Raw genomic sequence first — 12,780 nt, 5'->3', positions numbered from 1 at the left:
AGAGAGAGAGAGAGAAATTCTTCTGCTCAATCAGGACAAATGGTTATAATGGGCTGTTTTTCATTGACCTCTGTGACCTGGGACACTCCTCCGGAGAATTCACTGTGCTGAGTGCCAGAAGCTGCACATGGTTGAAACAAGGGAAGATGATGTAGGCAGAAGGCAAACGGGGGCCAGAAAGAGAGAGTACACCCAGACACACCTGTCAGTGGTAGACATAATGTTTAAAGATGAATAGCAGTGTGTGAATCGTAAGCGTCTGCTCCATTGATCTCACTTAACGACCAGATACATGTGTTTGCCAGTTCAGTGTACTGCTGTCTGGTTTTTGCTTAGAGCAGTAAAGTGCTTTGATTAGAGATACAGTGGTGTGAAAAAGTGTTGGCCCCCTTCCTGATTGTTTGTCACACTTTAATGTTTCAGATCATTTAACTCATTTAACTCATTTAAATATTAATCAAAGATAACACAAGTAAACACAACATGCAGTTTTTAAATGAAGGGATTTTTTTTAAAAAGGGAAAACAAAATCCAAACCCACATGGCCCTGTGTGAAAAAGTGAAGTAGACCAAAAGATCCTCAAAAGCTACACATCATGCTGAGATGCAAAGAAATTCAGGAACAAATGAGAAAGAAAGTAATTGAGATCTATAAGTCTGGAAAAGGTTATAAAGCCATTTCTAAAGCTTTGGGACTCCAGCGAACAATAACCTGTTTTTGCAGCTTGTTTGAACAGTAGCAAAATTTCAACAAAATTTTGCAAACAAAATTTAATGTAGAAATCTGTGAAGCACCACTCATACAGGAGTCGTTTTTAAATCAAGCAGCTTTCTGTTGATCAACACTAGTGGTCGACTGAAATCGTTTTTTTGACAGCCGATTCAGATATCTTTGAAAGCAGGATAGCCGTTGGCCGATATAAAGCCGATAGTATAGGGCACTCAATATTCTGGGAAGTTTGTGTGCATTGGGAATCATAAGTCTGCAAATGAGAAAGTATAATAATCTTTGCCTTTCTATTACTAATAATATAAAAGCAATTGTTATAATACTTTTTGTATACATTTTAAATCCTTTGTTTAGGTCTATCTGATTATTAGACCCGTCTTTAATACATCGGCCAAACAAAAAAAATTATTTGGCCGATGCCAATGTTTAACAAATGTCAAAAATAGGCCGATATATCAGCCATGCCGATATATCGGTCAACCACTAGTCAACACAAACATTTTTGTGGCCAACTAGAATTTAGATTTTTGCCCTGATATGAAAAAGTCAAAGCTAGTTGCTGTAAGTCAGAGCCAGTCTGCAGATTTTGGGAAGTTAGAGTAAAACTGCGTAGTGTATAAAGGGCACAGACTAATGTTTTAGATTCACACTATGCTTTCAGCCAGTCGGATGATATCAAACATGTTTGCAACCTTGAGTCAATTTTAGACCACATATCATAGTAGACCATGTATCAGGCCAGACCACTTTTACCCATCCAAGACCAGATCCAAATTTGAGCTTGCCCTTTTATTTTTATTTTTTTGCTTAGTGTATGATACCCAGTTTTTCTCCGTAATAATTTACAAAGTCAAGAGGTTTGATGCCTAGTGTTAAAATCTGTTCAGTAAAAGTCATGCAGCGAATTAAGTCCCTGCATTACAGCTGGATCTAGATCTTCATGAGGACTCCCTTGATGACTCTCATTTTAGCATTCTTTTACCTCTGTTGGCCTGACAATGACTGAATTATAACGGTCCACCCTTGGGACGCCAGATAATTGCCAGATTAGTTGCCAAAGGCCAGAGGATGATGTGGCCTAGTAGTTTAAGATCTGAGCTTAAACCCACGTTACTCCTGTGGAACTGTACAAATGATATAACTAACATACCTATTTCCTCGCAGGATTGATATTTAATTCTTATATGTTTTTATATGCAAATAAAAAATATGAATTTAAAGACGAGATGCCTCAACTCCTAAGCACAGTAAAAGTTAGTGCATTAAACAACAGATGCGGATGGAGGAAACAAATATTAGACAGCTGTCTGAATTATAACTTGAGCAACAAGCTGAATTAATCAAATTTCTAAATTTGTTTTTGCCTGTTAACAGAGGAGAGGTAATGCTAAATTGCACACATGAGTAACCAAATTATTATGTAGTGTTGGAGCTGAACTCTGCAGGTAAGGCCTTGTTCACACTAATCATTTTTTGTTTGAAAACTAATCTTTCTCTCTGTTTTTGGCCTTCCGTGTGTGCCTCACACGTCATGAAAAGTGAAGCTGCGGGCTCTTTGATCGCCCCCTGGTAATCTCTTTTGGGTTGGAGGATTACAAACCAAACAGCTCTGTTTTTATTACAGATTTTAAGGCACTTTAGCCCTCAGATGTAGAACTGATGATATTGGTAACAATGTTATGAATTAAAGATTTATTATGGTGGTTGAAATTGTGCCACAATGGTAAGAAATCCATGTTCTTGTTCTGAGTGCGTGCCAATGTTATTGGAGAATTAAGGTCAGGAATCCCCACTGCCTAGAGGGTTTTTACTGCAGATCATTCAGATTGGCCCTGTTTAAAAAAAATTATTTAATATCCTGTTTTACATGGAAATACATTAGCCTCATTTGTCTGAATGGCAACAAACTACATGAAATCCGATTTGTGCAAATCCGTTTCGAGCTACATTCGTATGTGGTTTGGAATCCTATTCAAATCGCATTTCTGGAAATCCGTTTCAGTGTGACCGGTCAGATCGGATTTAGCATCGTCTTTCACGTCCTCACGCCATCTAAAACGTAAACACGTCAGACATTTTTGCAGAAAACATGCTGAAAATCTTTGCAGAAACAAGTTTGTGTCGTTGCGAAGTGCAAGTAAAGAGGGGAAAAAAAACTATTTACTGCAAGCAAACGTACCTCTTTGAGTTTTGAACCTGATTTTGTTCAATATGACGTCATATCAGTTCATTCTTCGCTTTCATTTGAAGTATATCGGGGCCTTAAAGCCGCACATTCAAGCTTCCTGCGTTTCTGCCGCTGCCTCACAAGATGAAATATAATACTACAGCGCAATCGCAATGGTAAGACACCATCTGTATTGCAAACTGTATTGCTGCTACTGTAGTTTTTAGCGTAGGCATACCAAGGCAACAGCATTACTATAGAAACCAATGCACATTCAGTAAAAACGAAACAGCACTTATGGACACACAAGTTGGATATGAACACTTGCGATATGCTGTGTAGGCAGACAGTTATTCAAATCAGATTCCATCCGGATATGCACAAAAACGGATTTGGGCTGAAAGTCTGAACAAAGGCTATTGTAGTAAAAATTGATTGTGAAGAGGGTTTCAAGTTGACTTCAGTGCAAGCCAATGCAATTTTATTATTGCCTCGGTGGAAGCATTATTGATTTTGTATAGCTGGAATTTAGAGTCATGTGTGTTCGTTCATCAGTGGTCTATATTCAGGCAAAGCACCGACAGTTTTCTTCTAAAATGGCATTTGAATGGTTAACCTTTTTCATGGCCAACTGGATGCAAGCAACAGTGCTTTCACTGAAATTAAACACTTCAAAAAAACATGCTGACGTAAAATAATTTAGCAGATCATGAATAATCAAGTCAAAGTAGACTGAATTTTTTTTTTTATGCTATAATTCAACCATTTCTATTCATTCCAGTGGCAGTTACTCTTAGCCATTCCCCTAAAAATTTACAAAAGCCATGTGAACCACATTAAAATGACGTCTTTTCATGTTATGCTATAATTTGGGGTTTCTAGAAATGGCCAGTTTCATGGCTAGCACTACAAATAGGTTTGAGTCTAGTGTGTAGTTTACTAGCTTTACAGAAAGTCTAGTGTCCTAGTCCTTATATTTAAACATAAAGGATAGTGGTAATAGAAATTCATGTGTAGACTGAGAACGTTAATAATATTTCTGCTTTTCTGTGTTTGAGTAAACTCATAAGAGAGCTCATTAGGAGAACAGACTAAATTGGTCTTAAAAATGGCCCAAGGGATAAAGTCTACTAGATGGGCCACAAACATACAAAGGAAATTTGCAAGGCCTATGCCCTTTTTTCCCCCTACACTACATGATGCTTTGCATGAATAAAGGACAATATGCGGCAGACTGAAAAAGAGCTCATGGCACAGACATTCTTATTCGTATTCTTATGGGTATCTCTTGTTCTTTGAAACCACAATAATGGGGAACACTGCTGACTTAACAATGGTCCAGAAGATGAACATTGACACCCTCCACAAAGAGGGTAAGTCACAGAGGGTCATTACTGAAAGGGGTGGCTGTTTAAGGAGTGCTTTATCAAAGCATATTAAACCGTCCCGTATACGGGACGACTAAATTTACTTCACTATATTACAATTAAATCCTAATGTAATCATGACAAACTATATACCATTGGAAAGGTCTAAAAGGAAAGATATTTTACCATTTTTGTTGTTACAAATTATGTAGGAACAGTAATAGATTCATTTATGACAAGAGTGCACCAAGAGTCTGTGATAAATCTACATCATAACAGGAGTTCTGACCTTTGTCACAAAAACTCTTTATTTCCTTGCCTTTTTCCCTATCACATGTTTTCGCAATCATCATAAGTTATATACCATTTGAAAGCTTAAAATCTCAAAATTTACCATAGAAATGGTACTTCAAAATGTTTTAGCAGTCTCCTCCCCCTTAGGGTGTCCTATTACAAAATGTATTACGGTCTTTTAGAATCAAAACTTTTTATAAACTTGACAAAATATATATCGTTGGAAAGGTCTGAGTCTCAAGATTCCATATTTGGTGTTTATTTTGTAATATTGAGAGAGAAATTGATAGATTTGTGACAGAAATTCATCAACAAAAAATTCAATGGCGTTTCGATGGCATTCGGTGGCTGTTTGTGGTATAACGCATAAACAAAATTGCATTTGAACCTCAATTTTTTTTATCAACTTCAACTTTGGAACAAAACTTATGTAGACATATGGCTTTGATTTTATAGCAATTTGAGATTTTTAACAATTTTTTAAAATATTTATTTTATATAAAATAAAATAAAAATAGTATAATACATTTGTTTTACAGTAAATTTAAACTTCTATAACTTTTTAATACTTTAATTTTATTAAATGATTTTATTCACTTTTGTAATAATCTGCTAATTGTCTTCTTTAAAAAGAGACCAACCTTAGGTCTGTATTCAAAAGCGTCCACACCTCACTGATGCTGGAGCTTCTGTGCTGAAGGAGCCCCGGCCAAGTATTGAGTGCATAAATGAATATACTTTAAAGAACTTGATCTTTTCTGTTTGGCAAATTCTTTTTTTGATTGATCTTAGGAAATATTCTAATATTTTGAGATACTAATTTTTGACTTTCATGAGCTGTAAGTTCTAATCATCAAAATTAAAACAAAAAAAAAACTTTTAAAGTGTTTTACTTTACATGTAATGAATCTAAAATATATGAAAGTTTCACTTTTTGAAATAAGTTATAAGAATCATAAACTTTTTCACCATATTCAAATTTTCTGAGATGCACCTGTAATTGATATTATACCTAAATATATTTAATATATAAACATAACATATTCTTCCTAAACGTATATGTGCATGTGTGTGTATTCATATATATAGTTTGTCTATATATTCAGTACACACACATATTATGTAATAAAAAACTTTATTTTGAATGCGATTAATCGTTTGACAGCACTAATATGCATAGATGTATTATGTACAGTATGTGCGTGTGTATATTTTCAATCTTTTTTTTTTTTAGAATAACTTCGCCAAACCAAAAGTGCTTGTTAGAAAGGCTTAGAAACCCCCCCAAAATTAAATTGTCACCATTTGGGTAACCAAACAGTTGATGGACTTCACTGATACCCATAATACGAACAAAAAAATAAATAAAAATGCTATGGACGTCAATGGGGACCATGAGATATTTGGTTACACAAAATATCCTCTGTTGTGTTCAGCAGAAGAAAGAAATTTACAGGTAAATTAAGTCAATTATTTGGTTGAACAATCACTTTAAAGGGGTCATATGATGTTGCTAAAAAGAACATTATTTTGTTTATTTGGTGTAATGCAATGTGCTTATGTGGTTTAAGGTTCAAAAAACACATTATTTTGCACATACTCTATATTATTGTTGCTCCTCTATTCTCCACCTTTCTGAAACGCGTCTATTTACAAAGCTCATCATTCTGAGAAGCGAGGTGTGCTCTGATTGGCCAGCTATCTGCACAGGAGAGACTTGGTGTTGCTTCCAAACAAAAATAAATATATCGGTATTGGTATCGGTATCGGCCACAATGAGTTGAAAAATATCGGGATATCGGCAAAAATCCAGTATCGTGCATCCCTAGTTCCAATTATACACTTATTTTCACATAGCAATGAGAAGCATTATGCATGGACGCACATGCAGTTGCTGTGCTTTATTAAAGCTTTAATCAGAATAAAAGCATATGTTGGAGCCATTATGTGAAGTTGTAATTATTTTTTGTTAGTAGCTTTGTGTAGTAAAAGTGCATGATTCTAAAACACTGGAGAACACAGACAGTGGTAGTGTATTTGGCGTAGTATCATTCAAATGCCAATTAATTTGCTTTCCTGAATTGTGGAATACAAAAAGAACAACCACTGAAAGAAGTCAGGACGTCTTCCCAGCTACTGATAAGTGGGTAAGTGGAGTACAAAGTCTGCCACCACCTCTAGGACAAGTGTGTTGAACTGATCTCTGACACAACCAGGCAAGCAAGAGGAAGTGTCTCTTCCACTCACACATCCTGTCTACAATGACATATTATTTTCTGGTGATGCCTGTGGGTACCAGACTCTGTAGTTTCTCTTATCCATATTTTCTAAAGTTGCTGTAAGAAGAATAAACATACCGCATAATATATTATACAAAAAACAACAATATTGTTGCTGGATATAACATCCAAGCTTCACATTTACATTTTTTTTCTACGGGCAAAATCTAGGAATCCATGTGATCAGGAGTTCTGCATGATGTTGCTTGCTGTGCTTCATACATCACTTTTCTTTGGTCCTGCACTGTAACGTTCATAATCTCATACATTGAAGCACTGTTCAGTTTATGTTTTCAGCTTGAGGCGCCTGGTATTTAGAAGTGGGCTCCAGGCACTGGCCCCAAAAGTCTGGTCTATAATGTAACCTTGCTTGTCCAATGGTTTTTGAGAAGGTTAGACCCTCAGCAGCAGTAGTACCAAAACCACTTAAAGAAGACAGAACTCAATGTGTGCAAGGGAGAAAAGTGAACAAGGGCATAATTAAAAATGATACTGTGTAATGACGTAGTGTAGTGGACTAAAAAGTTAATTTAGGCCATGTTTACACCTAGTATTAAGATGATCCAATTTCGACAACTTCCAGAAAACACAACATGAATGCTTTTGTAGTAGATACTCATGTCATCAAATAGCCACTAAGACCACCTACACTCTAAGAGTCTTTGCACTCTCATCTAAATATTTTGCACGTTAAAAAATAAAGATGCCCTCACATTGTGTTAATCACATTTACACACTGCCTCCGAAATCAGATTTGATTTTCTACGTTTTTGCAAGGACCTTCACTCTTAAACATTATAGGACTTTGCCAATTGAAATCGTAAGTTTGGTTTGAAAGCGAATGTTCTCTTACCATTACAAATTCTAAGACAAACCCACATCGTTAGGAGTAGTTTTACGGCTATTAAAGCAGAACATGTAAGATGCTACTCGCGTGAGTTATTTTCTGTTGTCTCCTTAAGCGTTCGAATGTAAATTGTAAGAGCTTTTTTTCCGCAATATTAGATTACAAGATAAGAAAAACACCATACACACACCAGTCCATAGACCCTTCCCTCAAAGAAATCAGGAAAGTGGTCAAAAGTGGACAACAGAGACAGATTAAAATAGGTGTAAATGGGAATAGAAAATCACAACTTGTGATCCTATACTATTGACAAAAATACATCTTAATACCAGGTGTAAACAGGACATTTGTGACAGATTGGTGATGCCTCAGTGTTCTAAACCAACCTAAACCCTTAAAATAATTTATTTAATTACAATTTTGGGAAATCTATCAATTCTTCAGGTAATAATTCTTCAGTAAGTAAAGTAAAGTAAAGTCGTGACGTATTGTCAAGTATGGTTACCCATACTCGAAATTGGTGCTCTGCGTTTAACCCATCCAAGTGCACACACACAGCAGTGAGTAGTGAACAAATGCACACACACACACACACACACACACACACACCGTGAACACACACCCGGAGCAGTGGGCAGCCATGCTGCAGCGCCCGGGGAGCAATTGGGGGTTCGGTGCCTTGCTCAAGGGCACCTCAGTCGTGGTATTGAGGGTGGAGAGAGCGCTGGATATTCCCTCCCCCCACCTACAATTCCTGCCAGCCGGGGGCTCGAACTCGCAACCTTTCGATTACGAGTCCGACTCTCTAACCATTAGGCCACGACTTCCCTGCATTGCTAAAATATGTGTGAGTGGCATGCATTACTAAACATTAACCAATGGAGATTGTGATGGTGCTTAGTGGAGAGGAGTGGATCTTAGGATCAAGATGTCATTGAATGGAATTAAGGCCTACTTGCCATTTCAAAAAAATTTATTTTGTTTGTGAAGTTCAAGATGAGTATGCATGTGCATTCTGTTGCATGGATCCCACAAAAGAGTTGCGCAACAAGATGCTGTTTGTCAGACAACAATCTGATTGCTTTTTCTCATGCTCATAGTCAGACTCCAATCCTCTGAGTCACAAAATAAACCAGACCTCAGGCCTTAAGCATAACAGCTGCATACATACTAAATGGAATTTATGAAGTGCTAGCTACATTGCAAGTAAAAGTATCTAACCAAATTCATATATAACTATGTTGTATGCATAGAACATGACAAAGTGTTTGTCACTACCTAATAATATTGCCAACTGCAAATGGAAAGGCACTTTCGAATGGTTATGTGGGTGTTTAATTTGCTTATACTTACTTACATTGCTATCTTATCACAGTCCCCAGCAGTTATCCTATTTAAAAAAAAAAAAAAAAACCATAAACGTTCACCTCACTGGAGCCTCAGTGTATAGCTGCAAAACCTCCAACCTGAACACCCACACAAGTACAAAACATATTTTTATTCCAGAGGACAAAACCTCAGTTATATAAGTGGAACATTAGGGAATAAATTGAGGAATGAAATATTGTGTGATTTAAGTTCGCTTTATATCTGATTTGTATATGCTGAATGGAATTACACACTTCCGTTTTTGTGACCACATGGATACTTATGTACTGATAATAAAGGAGAAATGTTTTGGGTTGAATTATGTTGAGAAATCTGTAGCTTCCCTACATACACACTATATGCAAGAGGGGATTTTAGCACCAAAATGTATGGATTTTAATTATTAATATTTATTTCTAGCTCTCTTGATTCTGTCTCTCAGTAGCCTGTCCAACAAATAACACCTTTAATCAATATAATGAGTCTTTTGGCCATCTACAAGCAGACAGCTGGGTCCTGACATTAAAAATGTATTGAACAGGAAATATATGTCCATCTGATTTAAAATAGAGTGCTTCATCTAGACAAACTGTTATTCATAGACTTCACACATACTGCAGCAAATGAGTTGACAGGATGTCTTTATTGTTTGAAAGCAGTGTGGTTTTTTTCTTAACACATTTTCAATATTGGCATAACCCAGGTGGCAAGTTAACAATGTCAAGTTTCTGTTTATTGTTAGTAGATTGTGACATGCTCAAGTACAATCACCAACTGCTTGAGCCAAGAAGATTGACATGATAGGGCACATTTACAGCTTAGTGGAGTAAAACGTACTTAAGTATCTAAGATCCAAGCTCCCGTGAGCTTCATCAATAAATTTAACAGTGAATAGTACAGCTAAGGTAAGCTCAGTTTCAGAAGGGCACACACCCTAATATGGCTCAAAGGGCGGAACGTAAAATACATAATTGTTTGTGAGTTTCTCACTCAAAATCAGTTTTAAAAACCAATTACATATCAGTCATGCATGCCTACTTACAAACTACTACCTCTCTCATTCACAATGCTGAACAGCACAAAAAGGTGCAAAGAAAAAAAAATCATCAGCTCCAGCATTTAACACTTTCCCCAGCTTCACTTACGCTAAAGTTGTGGATTTCTGGCAATTAAGCAATGTTAAAAAATTACAGTAATGTACGTTGGTCCTTCTCCAATCGTATGCTAGGAAATTTTGAAACTCACATCCATTCACTTATGATAAATCATAATAAATTACTAAATGAATAGTTCTTTCCACATTTCTAAACATCAGCTTTGGTTGACAATTCTTGAAAACAATTCTGTGAGGTTATTTACGTCTGAGTTTGGGGGGGGGGTAAATAATATTTAGATTTGGTATACCGTACTATCGCTTTCCTTTTGGACCTTTGTTCTGGAAAAGCAAATGTCATATTAAAACTGAATAAAAAAAAAATTATTAAAAAAAAAAACTTGTCCTTGAAATAACGTCCATAGCCTTTTTAATACTGATAAAGGCACTTATTGGCGTAAAGTGTGAAAATATGGTAATGGAAATTTGTGGAGATACTCAACTGAGTGCACACATTTCCTTTGTTATCAGAGCCTCAAAAGTCTCAAAAAACCTGCTAAGAACAAGTCTGGGTCATAGTTCACCCCATTTTTTCATTACCACTAACACTTATGGAATTAAGCACAATCATTCATGCTCCATTATTTGTTGTACTGTATTTCATTCATGCCACTTTTACATTTTTTTTATTTAAGTTTTAGATTTTTCCAAACACATTAAGGTAGTGAGAACAAGCAGGGACATTTCTCTTGATTGGGGTGAAATGTGACCTGGTTATGTATTTTGTGAGATTCAACCATTACATAGCTCGTAGTAGAGCTTCCCAACATTAATGCACAAACAATATGTATACACAGCAACTTCTATCTAAAAATGTCAGAACTCATTTCAATCAGTTTCAAGTACACAATCTCAGTGTTGCCACGAGGGACGGCATAGCGTAGGGCAGGGGTGTCAAACTCAATTCCTGGAGGGCCACAGCCCTGCAGAGTTTAGCTCCATCCCTAATTAAACACACCTGATCCAGCTAATTACGTCCTTCAGGTTTATTTGAAAACTACTTGGTTTGTGTGTTGGAGCAGGGTTGGAACTAAACTCTGCAGGGCTGCGGCCCTCCAGGAACTGAGTCCCCTGGCGTAGGAGAATATCGTGAAAGCAAGTTAAGCTGTCTTATAGCTAGCTACCTGAATGCTAACACACCTGCTTTAAATGGCAGACACATTTAAAGGCAACTCTGTTCCCCCATTAAAGGGATAGAAAATTCTGCCATAATTTACTCACCCACATGTCATTCCAAATCCATAAAACAAATCTGAGAGATTTTTGTCCCTCCATTGAAAGTCCACTGCACAAAAACTTTAACGTTTCAGAAAGCTCAAACAAAAACCAATGAGGTTTGTTATCAGGCATCATGAAAGTATGGTTGGGCTTCCATTTAACATATTTGAGATGCTCACATACGCATATATGTGCGTGCGGTGATCAATCTTTAATCTTTATGCCTCTTAATAAGGCTTGGATTAAACCGCTTGATTGCTTTTACAATGTCTGATGCCTTTTTTTGAAGCATGAAAAATGTTGAATTTTCAATGGAGCTCAAAACTCTCAGGCTTCATAAAAATATCTTTATTTGTGTTTCAAAGATGAATGAAATGGATATGTCATGACGAGTAAAGAAGTTGATAACAATTGTCATTTTGGGGTGAACTAAACCTATAAATACTGAGGTCTCTGGCTTTAAATCAACATAATAGTGCATTCTCCTACCAGTCGAACCTACAACAATTGTCTGTCAATGATGATATATTAAGACTAAGCTGGAGTGGATGTGCTACAGCTAGCACCTACGAATTTAAACCTAATTCCCTGTGTGCAGTATAACAACAACAAAAAATAAGTCAAGGAAACAAGTTACTGGGCAGACTACCAAAATGGCTGCCAATACATTCAGAGAACCCATGATTCTTGTGGAAATAATAATGAAACTGATGATTATTTACATGTTCCGGACCAGGTGTCCAGCACCTTAGCAGGCAAAAAAACATTTATCGTATGATTGGTTCCCCTTCAACCACGTGATAAGGGATTATTACACCACTTTTTAACACCTAATGACTGAATTCAAACACATACAAATAACACAATAATTAAAGATGCTGCCACAGTAGTCACTGCAAACTCTGTCATACTTTTTCCATTGGTACACAAACAATTCCCTCACTCTTCTACAGAGTTTGGGCCTCCATCTACTTTGTGGAAGTCTTCCAACTAGATGTGGTCTCTCAACCCATGATTTCCCACTCCAAGCTTGACAAAACACTATGGTCATGTAAGAAACGACTGATCTAGATTGACAAGGTGGTTATTGCTAAATGTCCTACTTCACTGAATGTTAAAAATAAATAAAACTAGAAATATACTCACAATAATACGTGAAATGCAGCCTTCACTTTAAACCGGTCTCAAATGTTTGAAACAGGTTTTTATACTGTGGCTGTACATTCAATTCCCAACTTCCCTTTTCCAGGCTAAACCTGTATTTGAACACTGATTTGTGAACACTGCGTGTAAGATTTTCACATTATTCCTTATTCCATTTCCTCAAAACTCTCCCAATTTCTGAGTTCCTATTTAA

Source organism: Barbus barbus, assembly GCF_936440315.1.
Source record: "Barbus barbus genome assembly, chromosome: 42".
Lineage (NCBI taxonomy): Eukaryota > Metazoa > Chordata > Actinopteri > Cypriniformes > Cyprinidae > Barbus > Barbus barbus.
The sequence above is the reverse complement of the archived record's forward strand: the minus strand, read 5'-3'. Positions refer to the sequence as shown.